This window comes from Heteronotia binoei, chromosome 21, assembly GCF_032191835.1.
Source record: "Heteronotia binoei isolate CCM8104 ecotype False Entrance Well chromosome 21, APGP_CSIRO_Hbin_v1, whole genome shotgun sequence".
NCBI lineage: Eukaryota > Metazoa > Chordata > Lepidosauria > Squamata > Gekkonidae > Heteronotia > Heteronotia binoei.
The window spans coordinates 50,930,866-50,947,463 of NC_083243.1; the positions used below are offsets into that span (position 1 = coordinate 50,930,866).

The 16,598-nt window shown below is 44.2% G+C and overlaps 1 protein-coding gene across 3 annotated transcripts in view; it reads right to left on the bottom strand.

The window, feature by feature from the left end:
• The window catches only part of TMEM63C (transmembrane protein 63C), an 84,012-nt gene extending 74,225 nt beyond the window's left edge, over positions 1 to 9,787 (bottom strand). For 2 of the 3 annotated variants that reach the window (XM_060262069.1, XM_060262067.1), the window contains exon 1: positions 9,506 to 9,787. The gene's annotated coding sequence lies outside the window, so the exon portion shown is untranslated. The remainder of the gene's footprint in view (positions 1 to 9,505) is intronic. The other variant, XM_060262068.1, reaches the window with a different exon arrangement.
• Positions 9,788 to 16,598: the final 6,811 nt, after the last annotated feature.

The following is a 16,598-nucleotide window of genomic DNA, read 5'->3' on the forward strand; positions in this document are numbered from 1 at the left end:
AGACAGTTGTCTTGAAACTTCCAGAACACTGCAGAAGGCTGCAGTGTGAGTTTTACAGTAGCAGACAGAGCAGCAGGTCCTAGCAAAGTCCAGCCATGGGGATGAAGAATGCCAAACTTTGAAGGCTTCATCTGTATTGCTGCCCCTCCCTATAGGTAAAGGGAGTCCCCTGTGCAAGCACCAGTCATTTCCGACTCTGAGGTGATGTTGTATCATGTTTTCACGGCAGACTTGTTACGGGGTGCTTTGCCATTGCCTTCCCCAGTCATCTACACTTTACCCCCATCACCGACCTCAGAAGGATGGAAGGCTGAGTCAACCTTGAGCCGGCTACCTGAACCCAGCATCCGCCGGGATCGAACTCAAGTTGTGAGCAGAGCTTGGACTGCAGTACTGCAGCTTACCATCCTCCCTACCTCCATGTAATTAGTATCCCTTACAATGGAAATTCTTAGCTTTAGAGAAGGCCAAGAAGAAATGTGATTAATCTGCCCTGAGTCTGCTTGTGGGGGAGGGCGAGATAGAAATCTCAAGACGATGATTAGCATTATCATTTCTACAAGTCAGGGCAGTAGTAGCAGTTAGCCAGGAGGAACATCAAAAGTGGCTCAAGTACACACAAAAATTGGACCTGGGACCTTCTGCGTGCAAAGCAGATGTCCTACCACTAAGCCATGCTCCCACATCAAATGAAGCTGCCTTCTCCTGAGTCAGACCACTGGCCTCCCAAGGTTTGTGTTATTGTTTCTGGCAGAGACTCTCCTGGGTTTCTGGTGGAGGTATTTATACCAGCTACTTCTTGAGCCTGTTATCTGGAGATGGCAGAGGATGTAAGGCAGATGATATACCACTGAGCCATGGCCCCTTTTCAATGTAGGAACTAGTATGGGTATCATACTAGTTGCCATGGTATCAGTAACTAGTATGGGTAAAGCTGGTCTGTGTTGATCATGGAGACAAGGTAGAGCTGAAAACTAAGGCAAATCCAAGATATTCTGAAACCCAAGCACAAGTAGTGCACAGCCTAAGAGGTGTGCTGCAGAACTGTTTATGAGTTTGCAGGTGAGCTTGGGGTGCACCTTAGACCCCATTGCACAAGCAGTGACAGTGACTGCCAGGGACCAGTCCCCAACTGCAGCACTTTTTATGGGGTTGCAAAGCACACTAAACAATTCTGAGCTTGAACTCAACTTCCCTGGCAGGTCCTGCATTTGAGAGCTACATCCTATATTTCACAATGACATCCCAGAGGATGTCAGCACCATGTTAGTAGTTAAGAGCAGCAGGCTCTAATCAGGAAAGCCAGGTTTGGTTCTCCACTCCTTCACACGAAGCCTGCTGGGTGACCTTGGGCCAGTCACAGTTCTCTCAACTCTCTCAGCCCCACCTACCTCCCAAGGTGCCTGTTGTGGCTCTGGAGAGGAAGGGAAGGCGATCATAAGCCACTTTGAGACTCCTTAAGGTAGAGGAAAACAGGGCATAAAACCCAACACTACTACTTCTCTTATTTAATTTCACAATGACCAGTACTGCCGCTGCTGCTATGTAATTCTCAATGCAGGCATGTACCAGTGGCAAAGAATCTGGGCACATTGTTAGGACTGCACTGTGCATCCACTTCCTCATCTAGTGCACAGAAGACCACTAAAAAGAACATGCCCCTGCAATGGAGATCACTACAAGCCTGGCAGACTAAGCCAGGCCTGGTGGAAAGAGTGCACTCTGTCCCCTGAATTACAGCCCAGTGGAAATGTCCTTAGTCAGAAATTCCTTTGCGCAGAAATTCCCTTTCAAGCGTGTTAATCCAGCTAGCTGATCTCCAGCTAGCTGATCTAGTAAAGTAACAGCAGTGAGAAATCAGCAAAATTTACATGGACAGCATGTTATCCTAGGTGTGACAGCCTCTGAGATTATTGCCCAAGTTCCCATGCAGTTGCATATTTCTTTTTGGTACTCTTTCTCGCACTTCTAGATTCATGCTAGTTCAGATAAGCAGATATTCTCTCATTACCAATTTACCAACTGATGCCTCAGCTCTCTGCTGAGTCTAAGGCTAGGGGTCTAATGCTAGGAAGAAAGGTGCAGAAGGACTCACCGGCATTCCAGGGCTGAGCTACCCTGGCTGCCAGGAGGCCATTAAAATCACTTTTTGCAACCCCGTCCTGCTCTCTAGTCATTCCACTTCTCTAAAGATTCACGCAATCCTTCCAGATGCTCTCAGCTCACCTAGCCTGGGGAGCCGGCTGCTTATAAAGCAGGCATCTGGTGACTTTCCTCTTTTGGAAGCTAACAAGAAAGAAACCACTGGGTCCCAGTCCCCATTTGCTCAGCTGGTTTTATCCCACACAGCCTCCAGGAAAAGAGAAAGAAAAAAAAAGAAAGAAGGAAAGACCCACAGAAAGCTGCAGACGTGCTGCTCCGAACAGCACTCTGTTCCAGCCTCTTCCAGGCACTGTAATGAGGGCAAGCTCAGGGAACAAAGATAGCCTTTATCACTCCATTCATTCCTGAACAGAGTAGGATCCCCTTGCCTCCCGTGACATCTACCTAAGCCATGAATTCTGGTCAAGCTTCACATATTTCCTCCAGGTGAAAACCAAACTTCTTTTCCTCTGGGACAGTCAGTAAGTCAGAGGTTAGGTTAAACAGATTAAACAGCTATTAAAGGGACAGCTAGAGGGACTAGCCAAGACAGACATTCCCTCTGCTTCCCACAACTGGATTAAAGGATCAAGATAGGTGTTTCTTCAGAAAGCAATTAGAACTGGGTGTGTACCCACCACTGCAAATTTAAACACCACATTCAATCAACCCAGGGACAAACAGGCATGAGATGGTTTAATATTGACAGTAACAATAACCGTCAGTCAACATTGTCCAAACTTGGATTCTTCAGCTGCTCAAGAGCACCAACACAGATCACATAAACAAAACTTGCAACCAGTTCAGGCTTTGGGAAGAAAGGGAAGAGTTAAAAATGAGTACTGGGCAGGAATTGCTATACTGCCAGAAATATGATAAAAACAACAGCAATTAACTAAGAGAAGAGACAGCCTGACTGCAGGCTTAAGGCACCAACAAAAGAAGAATTAAGATCACAATCCCTGTGGGTGGCAGAATGCTGAAAGTGGGACCCAAGGACAGCACATCCCTTCTCATAGGTCTTGCAATAGTTCTTCCCCCCACCTCCTGCTACACACATCCATCCATCTAGCATCTGGCAAAGAAAAACAGTGCATATTGGCCATCAGTGAGGTTGCCATGGTATCAGGAGATGCTGCTGGGCAACAGTGCACCAATATAACCCTTCCTACCCAGCAATACATGGATTTCCTGATAACTGCAAGCCTTCTGGTCTCTTCTTCTGCAACTAGTGGCTGTTTCCTTTTCTTTGCAAATAATATGCATGCAAGAATATTTACAGGCCAGAAACACAGCTACTGGGGGGGGGGGGGGGGTTAAAAGCTCCATAATCTGACCACAGAATTTTTTTTGGTGGGAGCACACAATCTTTGTCAGTGCAACAATATTTTCTGCAGCAGACATGTAAAGTGTGAATGAGAGATATGAGCCTTTGAACATCCTGCCTAGGAACCCTATTTCAAGAGGAGATTTGTAATTTCTATTTTTAAAACAAGTTTTGAGATCTTGAGAAGGGGGGAGAAGCTTAAGCAGTATTTGAGAAGTCACAGGGAGGGGCAGGCCTTCCAACAGCCACTGTGTTTCAGCTTCACTATTCCACACAGCTCTCAGTATCCTCTCCAGGACAGATGCTCTTTTTTACAGGAACTACTCCATGCCTTTAAGAGCAAGTATCTCATATAGTAAATGCTCTCTGTCATGGGTACACTGATGCTTCCTGTGGCAAATAAGCAAACAACAGATGTGCACCTGTATGTATCTTTCTGACTGATACCAGTTAAGAACTGTACTGGTGCATTCTGGACCAACTGAGGTTTCTGGATTACATTCAAGTGCAGTCCAACAGGAAGGAGGTTGGCAGAGATGAAGTAGTCCCCACTGCTCCAGTTCTGAGCCTTATGTGGGTCCTGCATCCACTCTGACTATGGAGGAAGGTGGCACAACCTCAGAGAGGCACCCCAGACGCAACTCCAAAGCATATGTTTCCTTTGTTTCTCCCCACTGGGGAACAAATGTGGCTTGAATCATTTTCCACTCCTCCCTTTACCCTCACAATAACCCTGTGAAGTGGGCTAGGCTGAGAGGCGTGCGACTGGCCACAGACCACCCAGCAAGCTGCCACAGCAGAGCAGGGATTTGAACCTGGTTCACTTTACCCACAACCACTACTCTGGCTCTCCTTATCATATATGCTTTGGTAACATGACTGTGCTGTCAGGAGAAAGGTGAGCTTTAAAATGTTGTGAAATAAATAAGTGGAGTAGACTATCAAAATGTCCTTAGTGAGGGACCACCCTTAATGACAGCCCACACACTTCTATTGAGGCACTATGGTGGTTAACTGAAGTAAACAGTGAGATCACATGACATCAGTTTTAAAAGACTTTAAGTGATGACCATCTGTTTGGGGCTACATTAGAACTGCTGGTTCTGACTCTGTAAGATGTCTTTTAAAACATCCTTCTTCCATAAAAACCTCCCCAGCCACTGAAATTTTTATGGGCTTCCCTACAATGAGAATGGTTTCATCCATTGTACGATCTCCTCTGTAAAGGTTGCTGGACTAGCCTGAAAGATGGTTTTCTGAAGGCCAGTAAAAGCCATTTGGTTTCAGGTCTTTGCAGGATTATATGCAGGTCATGTTTTTCAGCATTTTACTGACCAGACTGTAAAGCACTTAGTTTTTTTAATCCAGATTGTTTTAGAGAATTAGACTTTATTGTGGCTATTGTAAAATGCCATAAGAGCACCTTGTGGACCAAAAGACTAAGCAAAGAAAGGTAATAAACTAAAGCAGTTTGGAGACAGTGCAGAAAACATCGTGTCCATATCAGGTATGGTTGCTATGGATAGCATTTAGCCAGTGGGACACATAGGTATTTAGCAAGGGAAACATACCCTACCACACTTTTGATCGTATTTTCTGTGTAGCCACTGGTTATAAAAGGCACAGAACCAGTCTTTTAGAGATGCAGAAATATCATTCAGGACTACTCTTTATTTCTTTAATAATTTTTATCCAGCCCTCCCTCCAAGGAATCCAGGACAAGGTACACCATACTCCCTTCCCCCATTTTACCCTCACATTCAGCCTGAGAGATAGGTTAGGGTGAAAGAGAACAATTGGCCCAGGAAGTTCCCAGAAGAGGGGATTCGGACTGGGTTTCCCAGATTCTAGTCTGATGCACTAACTCTGACCACATGCTGAGTCTCTGTCGGCAAGAGCCTGTCCTTATAGTCTAATGCATCTTAGAAGTAGGCTAAAATATACAACTATAAGCCAACTTGTATAACTTATTCACACTGCAGATGTGGCTTTCCAAGGCAAAGGGTATGTACTTCCTTGGCCGTAAGAGCTACTCTCTCACATGCTAAATCTTAACCATACAAGGTTATATCTCTTGAGGTTGTTCGTGTTTTTCACAAATGACCACCGATTGGTTGGCAAGGCAAAGAGTACTATATATAGGTTATTTATCATTAAAAAGAGAACTCTCCCCCACCAAGTGCTGAAAGTATCACTTGGACACACACACTTTGTTAATTCTTATATAAACTCTGCAGATTTGTCAGCTACCAGAAAGGATGGGAAAAGGAGGAATCCAGGTTTTTCCAGACCTAGTATTTGAGGCTGGAATGATGTACTCAGCAGGCTGGGGTACATTTTTCATGCCGGGCATTTGATATGACAGAGTTGTGAAACACTTCCAATATAAGCAGAACAAACTCCAAGGAATTTGGCAAACAGAACTGGTACAAAACCACAACAAATCACAGTGACACAGAACAGCCAATGCACTCTGACATGGCAAGCAGGGAAAGGGAGCAGAAGAGGAGCAAAGGTCAGCTTTCCTTACTCAGAGGAGGAAAGTCTAAGAGAGTTGTGATCTGTGAGACAGCCCAGACTCTCTCCAGCACATTCATTCACAAAAATACCTCTCTTCATCATCTAGAAGGGAGAGGGGAAAAGGGTTTACAGTAAGGCCACAAACACTCTTCCTTGCAACCCAACTCAGTGCAGCAGATCCAGATATGGGCTGCAATCAAACATCCTACATAATGCATCTTCAATCCACTTTTGATGCACTTTCCAAGTGGATTTTACTGTGTGAACTGGCAAATCCAGTTGGAAAGTGCATCGAAAGTGGATAAAAAGTATATTATTTAATGTGATCACAGCCATGCATTCAGGACACAATGGCCACCCCACATCCCCAACCACCCTTCAAGATCTATGTGCCTGGAGTGATAAACGCTGTCCCTGAGTACAGAGCAGCAATAAGTAACTGCAGGTGCCACATCGTTCGCTTTAATGAACTTGTAAAGAGGTGTGGGTGTGAAGAAGTGAAACAGATTTCTGAGGAGTATTGAATAGGGAAGGGAGAACTTCAGGAGGCAACCAATATCCTGACAATCTTAGAACCATGACTGGGCCTCTGAAAAAAGGAGCTCAGAGATATTCAAGGAAATCACTGATGATGCAACACACTCTGGTTAGTCTACCAGATGCTATCCTTCCAAGGTCGGTAAAATGAGTACCCAGCTTGCTGGGGGTAAAGAATAAATGACTGGGGAAGGCAATGGCAAACCACCCCATAAAAAGTCTGCCATGAAAATGTTGTGAAAACAATGTCACCTCAGAGTCGGAAATGACTGGCGCTTGCAAAGGGGATACATGCATGTAAATTCCAGTTTGCCTGTTTCTCACCTCCTCTTCCATCTGCAAGTAGGGAAGAGATAACCTCTCTGTATATTTGCCAGATGACCACAAGGGGCAACAAGACTGTGCTTTATCCAGGTGGGCAGCCGTGTTGGTTTGAAGCAATAGAACAAAGTTGGAGTCCAGTAGCAGCTTTAAGACCAACGACGTTTTATTCAGAACATAAGCTTTCATGTGCTCCAAGCACATCTCATCAGATAGCGAAATGTAGTAATTCAGACCTCACCACAAACTATTATTAACAGCTGTTAACAAACCAGCAACAGTCCTGAATTTGGAATCCTAGTTTGAAATCCCAGTTTGGTGCCAATCAACCAGTTCTGGCTTAATGGAACATTTGCAATCATATATCATAACTAACTTGGGTTGCATCAAGCCACAGACCATCACACTGCCTGAATGCTGCCATTGGTATATTTTTCCTTTCACAGAAGTCAAATTCTGTTCACCAGGTCCCAGTCAGGGCTGCCATACCAAGAAGCAGAAATAACCAACTCCACAGAAATGTGTTTTTCAAGCTGCCATCAATACCATAGGCAAGGTTCCTATCTTGTACAATTACAGTAGTTGCCAAATTGCACTACTGCAATTTTACCTTTGCACAGGCCTGACCCAGAAGAGAATCTTCCCGCATCCTTCTGTAATTCACTGCCCTTCCAAAACTATCTTTATTGGGAAAGTTTTAATTAACCCCCTGGTGAATCTCAGTGTATCAACCGGGAATCAATATTCTACAGATCTATGTATTTTAAAATTCAACATAAGTGACTCCATCAGTTATAAACCAAAGAAGCCGAGCCTCCGAGCCAAATAAGCACATGTGGTAATTATATACTAAGATTAATTTTGATCTAGTTTTCACAGAAGTGTCTAGGTTTGAACAGACTGCAAATCTGAGTCCTAATGCATAGCTTATTGGACTATAAATACCATCTGATTAAATTGTTTTATACTGTGCGATCCACCCCAAGTCTCAGAGAGAAAGGCAGGCTATAAAGTCATTAAATAAACTAAATAAAAAGGGGGAAGGCTCTATGGATGGATTCTGGTCAAGACATATCCCTCACAGGTGCAGGAGGGTGGGGATGAAGAAGCATTCAATCATGGGAGTCCCCATTTGAAATCTGAAATGATGCAACCCAGAAACAGACTTCCTGTTTCACTCAAGGCCAAACTATGTGTTTACAATGGAGATCTGTGATCCTCCCTCTTTTGACCATAAGAATAGCCAATGAGGTTCAGACCAGAACTGCAAGAGAGTTTAACTTGCCCCAGATGTTGTTTTCCCTTTCTGAATTTATTTATTTACTGAATTTACACCCTGCTTTTCTCCACTATGAAGACCCAACATGGCTCGTATTTCCCCCCTTCTCCATTTTATTTTCACAACAACACTGAAGTGGGCTAGGCTAAGACTGTGATTGGCCCAAGGTCACCTGGCAAGCCACCATGGCAGAGTACAGATTTGAATCAAGATCTCCTGGATCCTATTCCAACACTCAAACTACCAACATCATCCGTGGATTGGTGCAATCCCCATTTAAAGTCAACTGAACAAGTGGCCATTGCTACATCACACAGCAATGGCTCTCAAAAGTTAATTTATCATCTAAGTCAGGAAGTACTTCAGGGTTCAGTTTCTAAAGAGAGAGATGCTAAGGATAAGGGTCACGCATGAGACGCTTGTGAACTGGACACCCTGCCCTCCTCAACCCAGATATGTCAAAAGGCAGCCCTGAGCTGTGCCTTGGCTTTCAAATCAGGAGCAGCGACTCAGTCCTGGATTTAGTACACGTCAGCAAACACCACTCCTAGCCAAAAGCAAGGATCAATATGGGATCCAGTATCATTGGGAAATAATGACACAACACCACTGCACCTGATTTATGCAGTGGGCAAGATGTCATCTTTTAAAGTGCAGTACATCCAGGGAATCCTTCCCTGTGTTAATGAACAAGCAACTGGACTTTAAAAAACGGCATAGGGACATCTCATCCGCTTTCCTTTCTGTAATGTTAAAAATACATAAAGAAGGGCCCTATTGGGCCCACCCAAAGTTCTCCAAACCAGCATCCTGTCTCCAACTGGGGACAGCCCTATGCTTCTGGGAACCTGACATGCTCGGCACGAATAGTAATTCCTCCTCCACCACCCTCATCAGCCTCGATCTCCCAGTTCTTTTGTTTTAGACACGGGGCTACCAGAGAAAGCCTCCACAACCCCCTCTGCTAGGCTAATCGGCCTAACTAAAGGCGGCTAGAAGAGGCGATCTCGGCGACTGCTCCTCATGAACTAACTGATCAAGCAAGCGACCCCCTGCTGTCCACACTCGCACTGCTTCACACGGGTCCTAAAAGTGTCGAAACGGCAGGCGCTGCTCGAAGGGGGCAGTCAGTTATTGATTTTGAGAAAATTCCACCGGCCAGATCGTTTTCGTTCTGCATCCCTCTTCCTGAGCCTGAAAAGTATTCCCTTAAACTACGATCGCAAGGCGGGGACTCGGGGGAGACCTCTCCTCTCCTTCCTGGAGGGCTACTCCCCATCCTCACGTGCATGCACAAACCAGAATAGCTTCCTAGACTAGCTCTCCTCTGCGGATCCGTCGCCGTTGCGAGGGGCCAAACTAGATGGTTTGTTCCCTACCTGGAGAGCTGAGAGCTTGCCTTTTCTTCCGCCCCATCAGCCGACAATCCCACCCGGTGCACCGAGGGACCGTCTGCAAATTTCCAGCTGCATATTCAGACTTTTTTTTTTACACGGTTTTGCAGCTACTCCCTTTTCCAAGTCTGCCGCTACTGCAGCCGCCGCAAGTTTTATTGCCCAGGTCACCTAGTCTGCTTCAGCGGGCTATAAAAACACCCAGAGGGACCATAACAAACCCCACTTCGCAAGGCAAGGGATCGGCTACAAATTACCGAACCCCAGCGACGAAGAGCCTCTCCCCTTGAGAAACCGGAGCGGAGAGACGCGGCGTGCTCGCGCCCCACCCCACCAGCCGGCGTTTCCTTTGCGTGTGGTGACCGCACAGATGCCGCCTGCGTGCGTGGTTTGCCGCCCCTTTCCCAGGGATCGTGTGCAATCTGCGCTATGTCACGAAGGAAGCGCAAAACTTCACCCCTAGAAAACATTAGTTGGAGGCGGCAGCAGGCGAGGAGAGACCTTCCCGTTCCGCCTCAGCCCCTCCCTCCGGCAGCACTGCAGCAGAAAATACCTCCAGGCCCCCAAGTGCCCCCGGCAGGGACGATCTACAAATTCCGTACGAAAGTAAATAGTGTTAAACAAGCGAAAGGGTTTTCGGCGGTGCCAAAGAGTTCGGGCAGGGAGCCAGGCATAATTCCGTACTTGGAACACCCACACTGCCATTTGTACAATCTCATGAGTCATAAAAGGGAAACAAAAATCCATCTTGTTTTCAAAATGACGTAATACACAACGGAAATATAAAACAGGAGTCCAGCGTCACTTGAAAGACTAACCAGATTGATTCTAGCATAAGCTTTGGAGAGCTAGAGTGCACTCACTTCATCAGTTGCATGAAGAGTACATTTCAGGAAGAGTCATTTATACTAGAAGCTGCAAAAACTCTTCATGTGCGTCTAAGGGAGTAAACTTTGACTCATCAAAGGCTCTGGGGGAATGCAACAGTCTTGGCAAAAGTTCGTTTTGTGGGGGATAATTAAGAGCTTGACCTGACAACAAATCGACCAGCCATTCCCAACAAATTATAAATGATAAAGTTCCTCATCAAAGGCTGCTTAGTAAGCTCAAGAGTCATGGAGTAAAAGGACAGGTCCTCTTGTGGATCAAAAACTGGCTAATTAATAGGAAGCAGAGAGTGAGTATAAATGGGCAGTCTTCACAGTGGAGGACGATAAGCAGTGGAGTGCAGCAGGGCTCAGTACTGGGTCCCATGCTCTTTAACTTGTTCATAAATGATTTGGAGTTGAGATTAAGCAGTGAAGTGGCCAAGTTTGCAGATGACACTAAATTGTTCAGGGTGGTAAGAACCAGAGAGGATTGTGAAGAACTCCAAAGGGATCTGTTGAGGCTTGGTGAGTGGGCGTCAACGTGGCAGATGAGGTTCAATGTGGCCAAGTGCAAAGTAATGCACATTGGGGCCAAGAATCCCAGCTGCAAATACAAGTTGATGGGGTGTGAACTGGCAGAGATGACCAAGAGAGAGATCTTGGGGTCGTGGTAGATAACTCACTGAAAATGTCAAGACAGTGTGCGATTGCAATAAAAAAGGCAAACGCTGGGAATTATTAGGAAGGGAATTGAAAACAAATCAGCCAGTATCATAATGCCCCTGTATAAATCGATGGTGCGGTCTCATTTGGAATACTGTGTGCAATTCTGGTCACCGCACCTCAAAAAGGATATTATAGCACTGGAAAAAGTGCAGAAAAGGGCAACTAGAATGATTACAGGTTTGGAACACTTTCCCTATGAAGAAAGGTTAAAACGCTTGGGGCTCTTTAGCTTGGAGAAACGTTGACTGCGGGGTGACATGATAGAGGTTTACAAGATTATGCATGGGATGGAGAAGGTAGAAAAAGAAGTCCTTTTCTCCCTTTCTCACAATACAAGAACTCGTGGGCATTTAATGAAATTGCTGAGCAGTCGGGTTAAAACGGATAAAAGGAGGTACTTCTTCACCCCAAGGGTGATTAACATGTGGAATTCACTGCCACAGGAGGTGGTGGCAGCTACAAGCATAGCCAGCTTCAAGAGGGGGTTAGATAAAAATATGGAGCAGAGGTCCATCAGTGGCTATTAGCCACAGTGTGTGTGTGTGTGGCCTGATCCAACACGGCTTCTCTTATGTTCTTATGATTGCGTAATTTGATGGCAAGGATCTCGCAAAAAACTGCAATCCTATTGGGGCAGCTTTTCCTGCCATGGAAATGCATTGAGAAAAGGGCTTTGCTCATTGGATTTCTGTATGACTCGCAACTATGAATGACTCAACAGTTCTGTTAGGGAAAGGTGGGACAACACTGATGGATATAGGACTTCTCATCACAGTTGCAGGTGTTTAATTATAATCTCTCATTGTCGTGAAATAATTAGTATTTCAGCGACTTTTAAGACAAAATCGCCCCCCCCCCCCAGCTGTGAGGAAAAGTAAGAAAATGTGGTACTCGTGTGCCTCTAAACCAGTAGAACAATGACATGTTTCAGGAACATCATTTTTAAATTGAGATATAAAGCAGATAAATAATTATTTTATCAGTCCTGCTGTGAAGGCCTGTGGACAGGCAGATTATAATAAGGGAAGCAGAAGATTAACATGCGGAATTCACTGCCACAGGACGTGGTGGTGGCTACAAGCATAGCCAGCTTCAAGAAGGGTTTGGATAAAAATATGGAGCAGAGGTCCATCAGTGGCTATTAGCCACAGCATTTTATTGGAACTGTCTGGGGCAGTGATGCTCTGTATTCTTGGTGCTTGGTGGGTGGGCAAAGTGGAAGGGCTTTTAGCCCCACTTGTGAACCTCTGTTTTTTTTTTTTTGCCACTGTGTGACACAGAGTGTTGGACTGGATGGGCCATTGGCCTGATCCAACATGGCTTCTCTTCTGTTCTTATACAATGGTAGTGCATGCATGTGTGGGAGGAGTGTATTGCAAGTCAATACACAACAACAAATACCAAAATAAGGATATGAATATGTAAACATAATTACATTCTATCACTTTTCATTTTAAAAAGCACCCTGTATTGGCATATATATGAGAGGCCCCAGGCTGGACAAGACATCTGGTCATAAAGTTATGGTGTCTAAACAAGTGCACCGACTTCTACTTTCAAGTTCAAGTTAGCCTTTATTGGCATAAAAATATCAGAACAAATTAGTTAAAAAGGTAGAGTGGAACCATCACATACATATACAATCTGAGTGAGCATAAATTGTTTCGATGAGGTCCCTTCGCATACTTTTAAAACAGAGTAAAGAAACTCAGTCACGTTCTCAGTGACATTAGATGAAAAAACACTGACTTCAGTGTTTCAGAAAATGGGCTGTTTCACACTGATTCTCGCTTGTTTGCTTCACACAGAAACAGAGGGGACATGTGGCTTCTCTGTATTATCTCACAAACTGCAGCCCTGTACATCTCATATCATGTTCCTTGATTTTATTTACATATTCATACATTTTTGTAAATGTACTTGCGCATCTATTGTATGCTGGATCACAGCCAGAGCATTATAGAGGTTAAATCACAGGGCTAGAGTCTGGGAGACCTGGATTTGAATCTCCACTGTGCCCCTAGAAGCTTGCTGGGTGACACACTCACAGCCTAACCTACCTCACAGGGCTGTTGTAAGAATAAAAAGGATGGAAGAAAGGAGAATGATGTAAGCTGTTTTGGGTCTTCACTGGGGAGAAGGGCAGGGTATAAATGAAGTAAATAAACAAATACAATTTTGTATTACATTCAGTGCATTGGGTATTTCTCATAGTCCTTTCTTTCTTTGAATTCCTTGCCTGATTGATGTATTTTGTAGCCCTGGTCATTTCAAATGCATGCTGTCAAAGCTCATTTTATGAATTGCTGAAGCATGGTAACCTAATAAATGACTTAACAATCATTCTCCAAATTACATAAGTTAAAAGAAACAAGAAGGACGAAGTGCCATAGAGCTCTTAGGCTGCATGTCTGCACCCCAGCCTCAGACATAAAATATTCATAATTGCTGCCAATCAATCATTAAAGACCAACTCAGCTGAAGAGAGCAGCTGTGTAAGAATGGCACTCTTGGGCTCTATGTTTGTTGTCTTGATTTTAGACTCAATCCACCCTTCAGAATACTGACCTTCCCGCTTGTCAGTGTAACTGCCTCAGAAGGAGGGCCTTTCCTGGTTCTTGAACTGTAAGGAATCTGTGACCATCCACTTCCTTTGTATGATCCAATGGAAATAACATGCTTCTGAAATGCTGCTGATTTCACTAATTTTGACTAAGCAAAATTACACCCTTCTGAGACCATAAAAATTAATGGATATAGAAGGATTATAATAGTGCTCAGGGTGGCACTGTTAACTTTGGCTGGCTCAAGCTTCCATTTATCCCTCAGTAGTAAGCTTGCCAGCTCCACGCTGGGAAATACCTGGAGATTTTTGGGGTGGAATTTGAGGAGGGCAGGGTTTGGGAAAGGGAGGTGTAAAGTAGTGGGTTCAGACACTAGAGTTATTTCAACATAGATCTTTATTAGCAAAAACACCACTGAAAAACACACGTGGCAAGCTGCAACTATATACACATAACCTGCCATAAAAACACACACCCAGAATGAAAACCCACCAATAGAAACATCAGGCACTATGGAAACCCCATTTGGTAGAGCATTAGACCATAGTGATTACCTGATTGGCTGGCTCCACAAGAGCAGCCAATCTGAGTGGAGCTACAAGGAACCTCTCAAACAAAGGGTCTTTGCTTGAAGCTCTCCATACACTACAGGAAGGATTTCAATGGGCTATGATGCCATAGAGTCCAACCTCCAAAGCAGCCATTTTCTCCAGGTGAACTGATCTCTGTTGCCTGGAAATCAGTTGTAATAGTGGGAGATCTTCAGCCCTACACAGTGGGAAGCTGGCAGCCCTACACAGTGGTTTTACATCCATTTACATCTTACAGAAAGTACAATGTTTCTTGTAGATTTTATGGGATAGATGTGGCCAATGTCAGTGGGTACGCATGAACCTGCCTTCTGCTGTAGTGTGTGATGTAGTTTTTGGTGGTTCAGTCTTTGGTGAGACCATTGCTCTACAAAAGATATGATAGCCAAACTGGGTTCTGTACTTTCTAGATATCCCTTTAAAAAAAAGCTGAAGCTGGGTTAAAGCCTCATTTAGTTAAGTGGCTAACAATAGCCAGCCAAGTACATCTAGCAGTTTGCAGATTAGAGTCTGCCACTCTTAACCACTGCACTAAAAACACTCTCTGAAGGAAAACCTGAAATGGATTACTGGACTGGATTTTCTTTGGGACTTACTTGCATATTATTTTTTTTACTTGAAAGAAATGTTACATCTTTCCATTTCTACTTAGTTGAATGCCAGATACGATTAAAAGAGCCCTACTGGATCAGACCAGTAGCAAACTGTCTCATACAGTGGCTAACCAGTTCCTCTAGATAGCCAACAACAGGGCATAGAGACCAAGGCTTTCCCCTGATGCTGACTTCAGGCTCTGAGATTCAGAGGATTAGTGCTTCTAAGGCCCTTTTTACACTCACCTTTGATCCAGATTTTGTGAGCCCTGAATACACCTGCCAAAGATTCGCATCATAAAATAGCTTCTACATTCCAAAATTCGCTTCTCACCTTTTGTAGAGTTTTACTTCTGTATTAGCATAGCTTCCTGTGGTTCTGTGGTACATTTCCCCCCCAAAAAACTTGCAGTCTGTGTTTCCTTACATTATGTTAGGTGGCACATAGGGAGACAAAACCTGCAGAGAGAAAATTGGCATGGCTTCTGTAAAGGGAAGTCCTGCCTCACCAAACTTTCGGAGTTCTTTAAGGAAGTGAATAAGTATGTAGACAACAGTGACTCAGTAGATATTATATGTCTGGACTTTCAAAAGTCTTTTGACAAGGTACTTCACCAAAGTCTCCTGAGTAAATTTAGCAGTCATAGGATGAGGACAGATTCCCTTATGGATTAAATACTGGTTAAATGACAGGAGCAAAGAGTAGGAATCAAAGAACAGTTTCACAATGGAGGAAAGAAAACAGTGGGGACCCACAAGGATTGGTAATGGGGGAAGGAACTATTTAATTTATTCATATGGGTGAGTAGTGTAGTGGCCAAGTTTGCAGATGATACCAAATTATTCAGGAAGGTGAAAACCAACGCTGACTGTGAAGAGGACCTCTACAAACTGGGTCAATGGGCAACAATGTGGCAAATGAACTTCAATGTTGGCAAGCATAAGGTGATGCACATTTGGGACAAAAAATCCCAACTTCGAGTATAGAGTCTAAACTTGCTGAAACTGAGAGAGAAAAAGATCTTGGGGTCATAGTGGATGGCTCAATAAAAGTGTCAACCCAGTGTGCTGCAGCAATGAAAAAGGCAAATCCGATGCTGGGGATTATGAAGAAAGGGTTTGAGAATAAAATAGTCAATATTGTAATGCCCCTGTATAGATCTATCGTGTGGCCTCATTTGGAATACTGTGTCTAATTCTGGTCTCCGTATCTCAAAAAGGACATTGTAGAGCTCAAAAAAGGTCAAAGAAGGGCAAGCGATACTTAACATGACAAAAATAGAACATATAATGAGGGAAGGGAGTTGCAGCCTAGGATCAGCCTAGGGGTAGTACATAAACACCTAATTTCTTTAAATGAAACTAAGTCCTCATGGCCAGATGAACTGTATCCAAGGGTACTAAAAGAACTTGTGGATGTAATTTCCGAGCCTTTGGCCATTATTTTTGAGAATTCTTGGAGAACAGGTGAGGCGCCAGAAGATTGGAGGCCGGCAAATGTTGTCCCCATCTTCAACAAGGGGGAAAAGGAGGATCCGAGTAACTACTGACCTGTCAGCTTGACATCTATTCCTGGAAAAGTTTTAGAACAAATAATCAAACAGTCAGTCCCAGAACATTCAGAAAGGATGACTGGGATTACTAAGAGGCAGCATGAGTTTCTCAAGAACAAGTCATATCAGACCAACCTTGTTTCTTTTTTGAGAAAATTACTACCTTGCTAGATCAGGGGAATG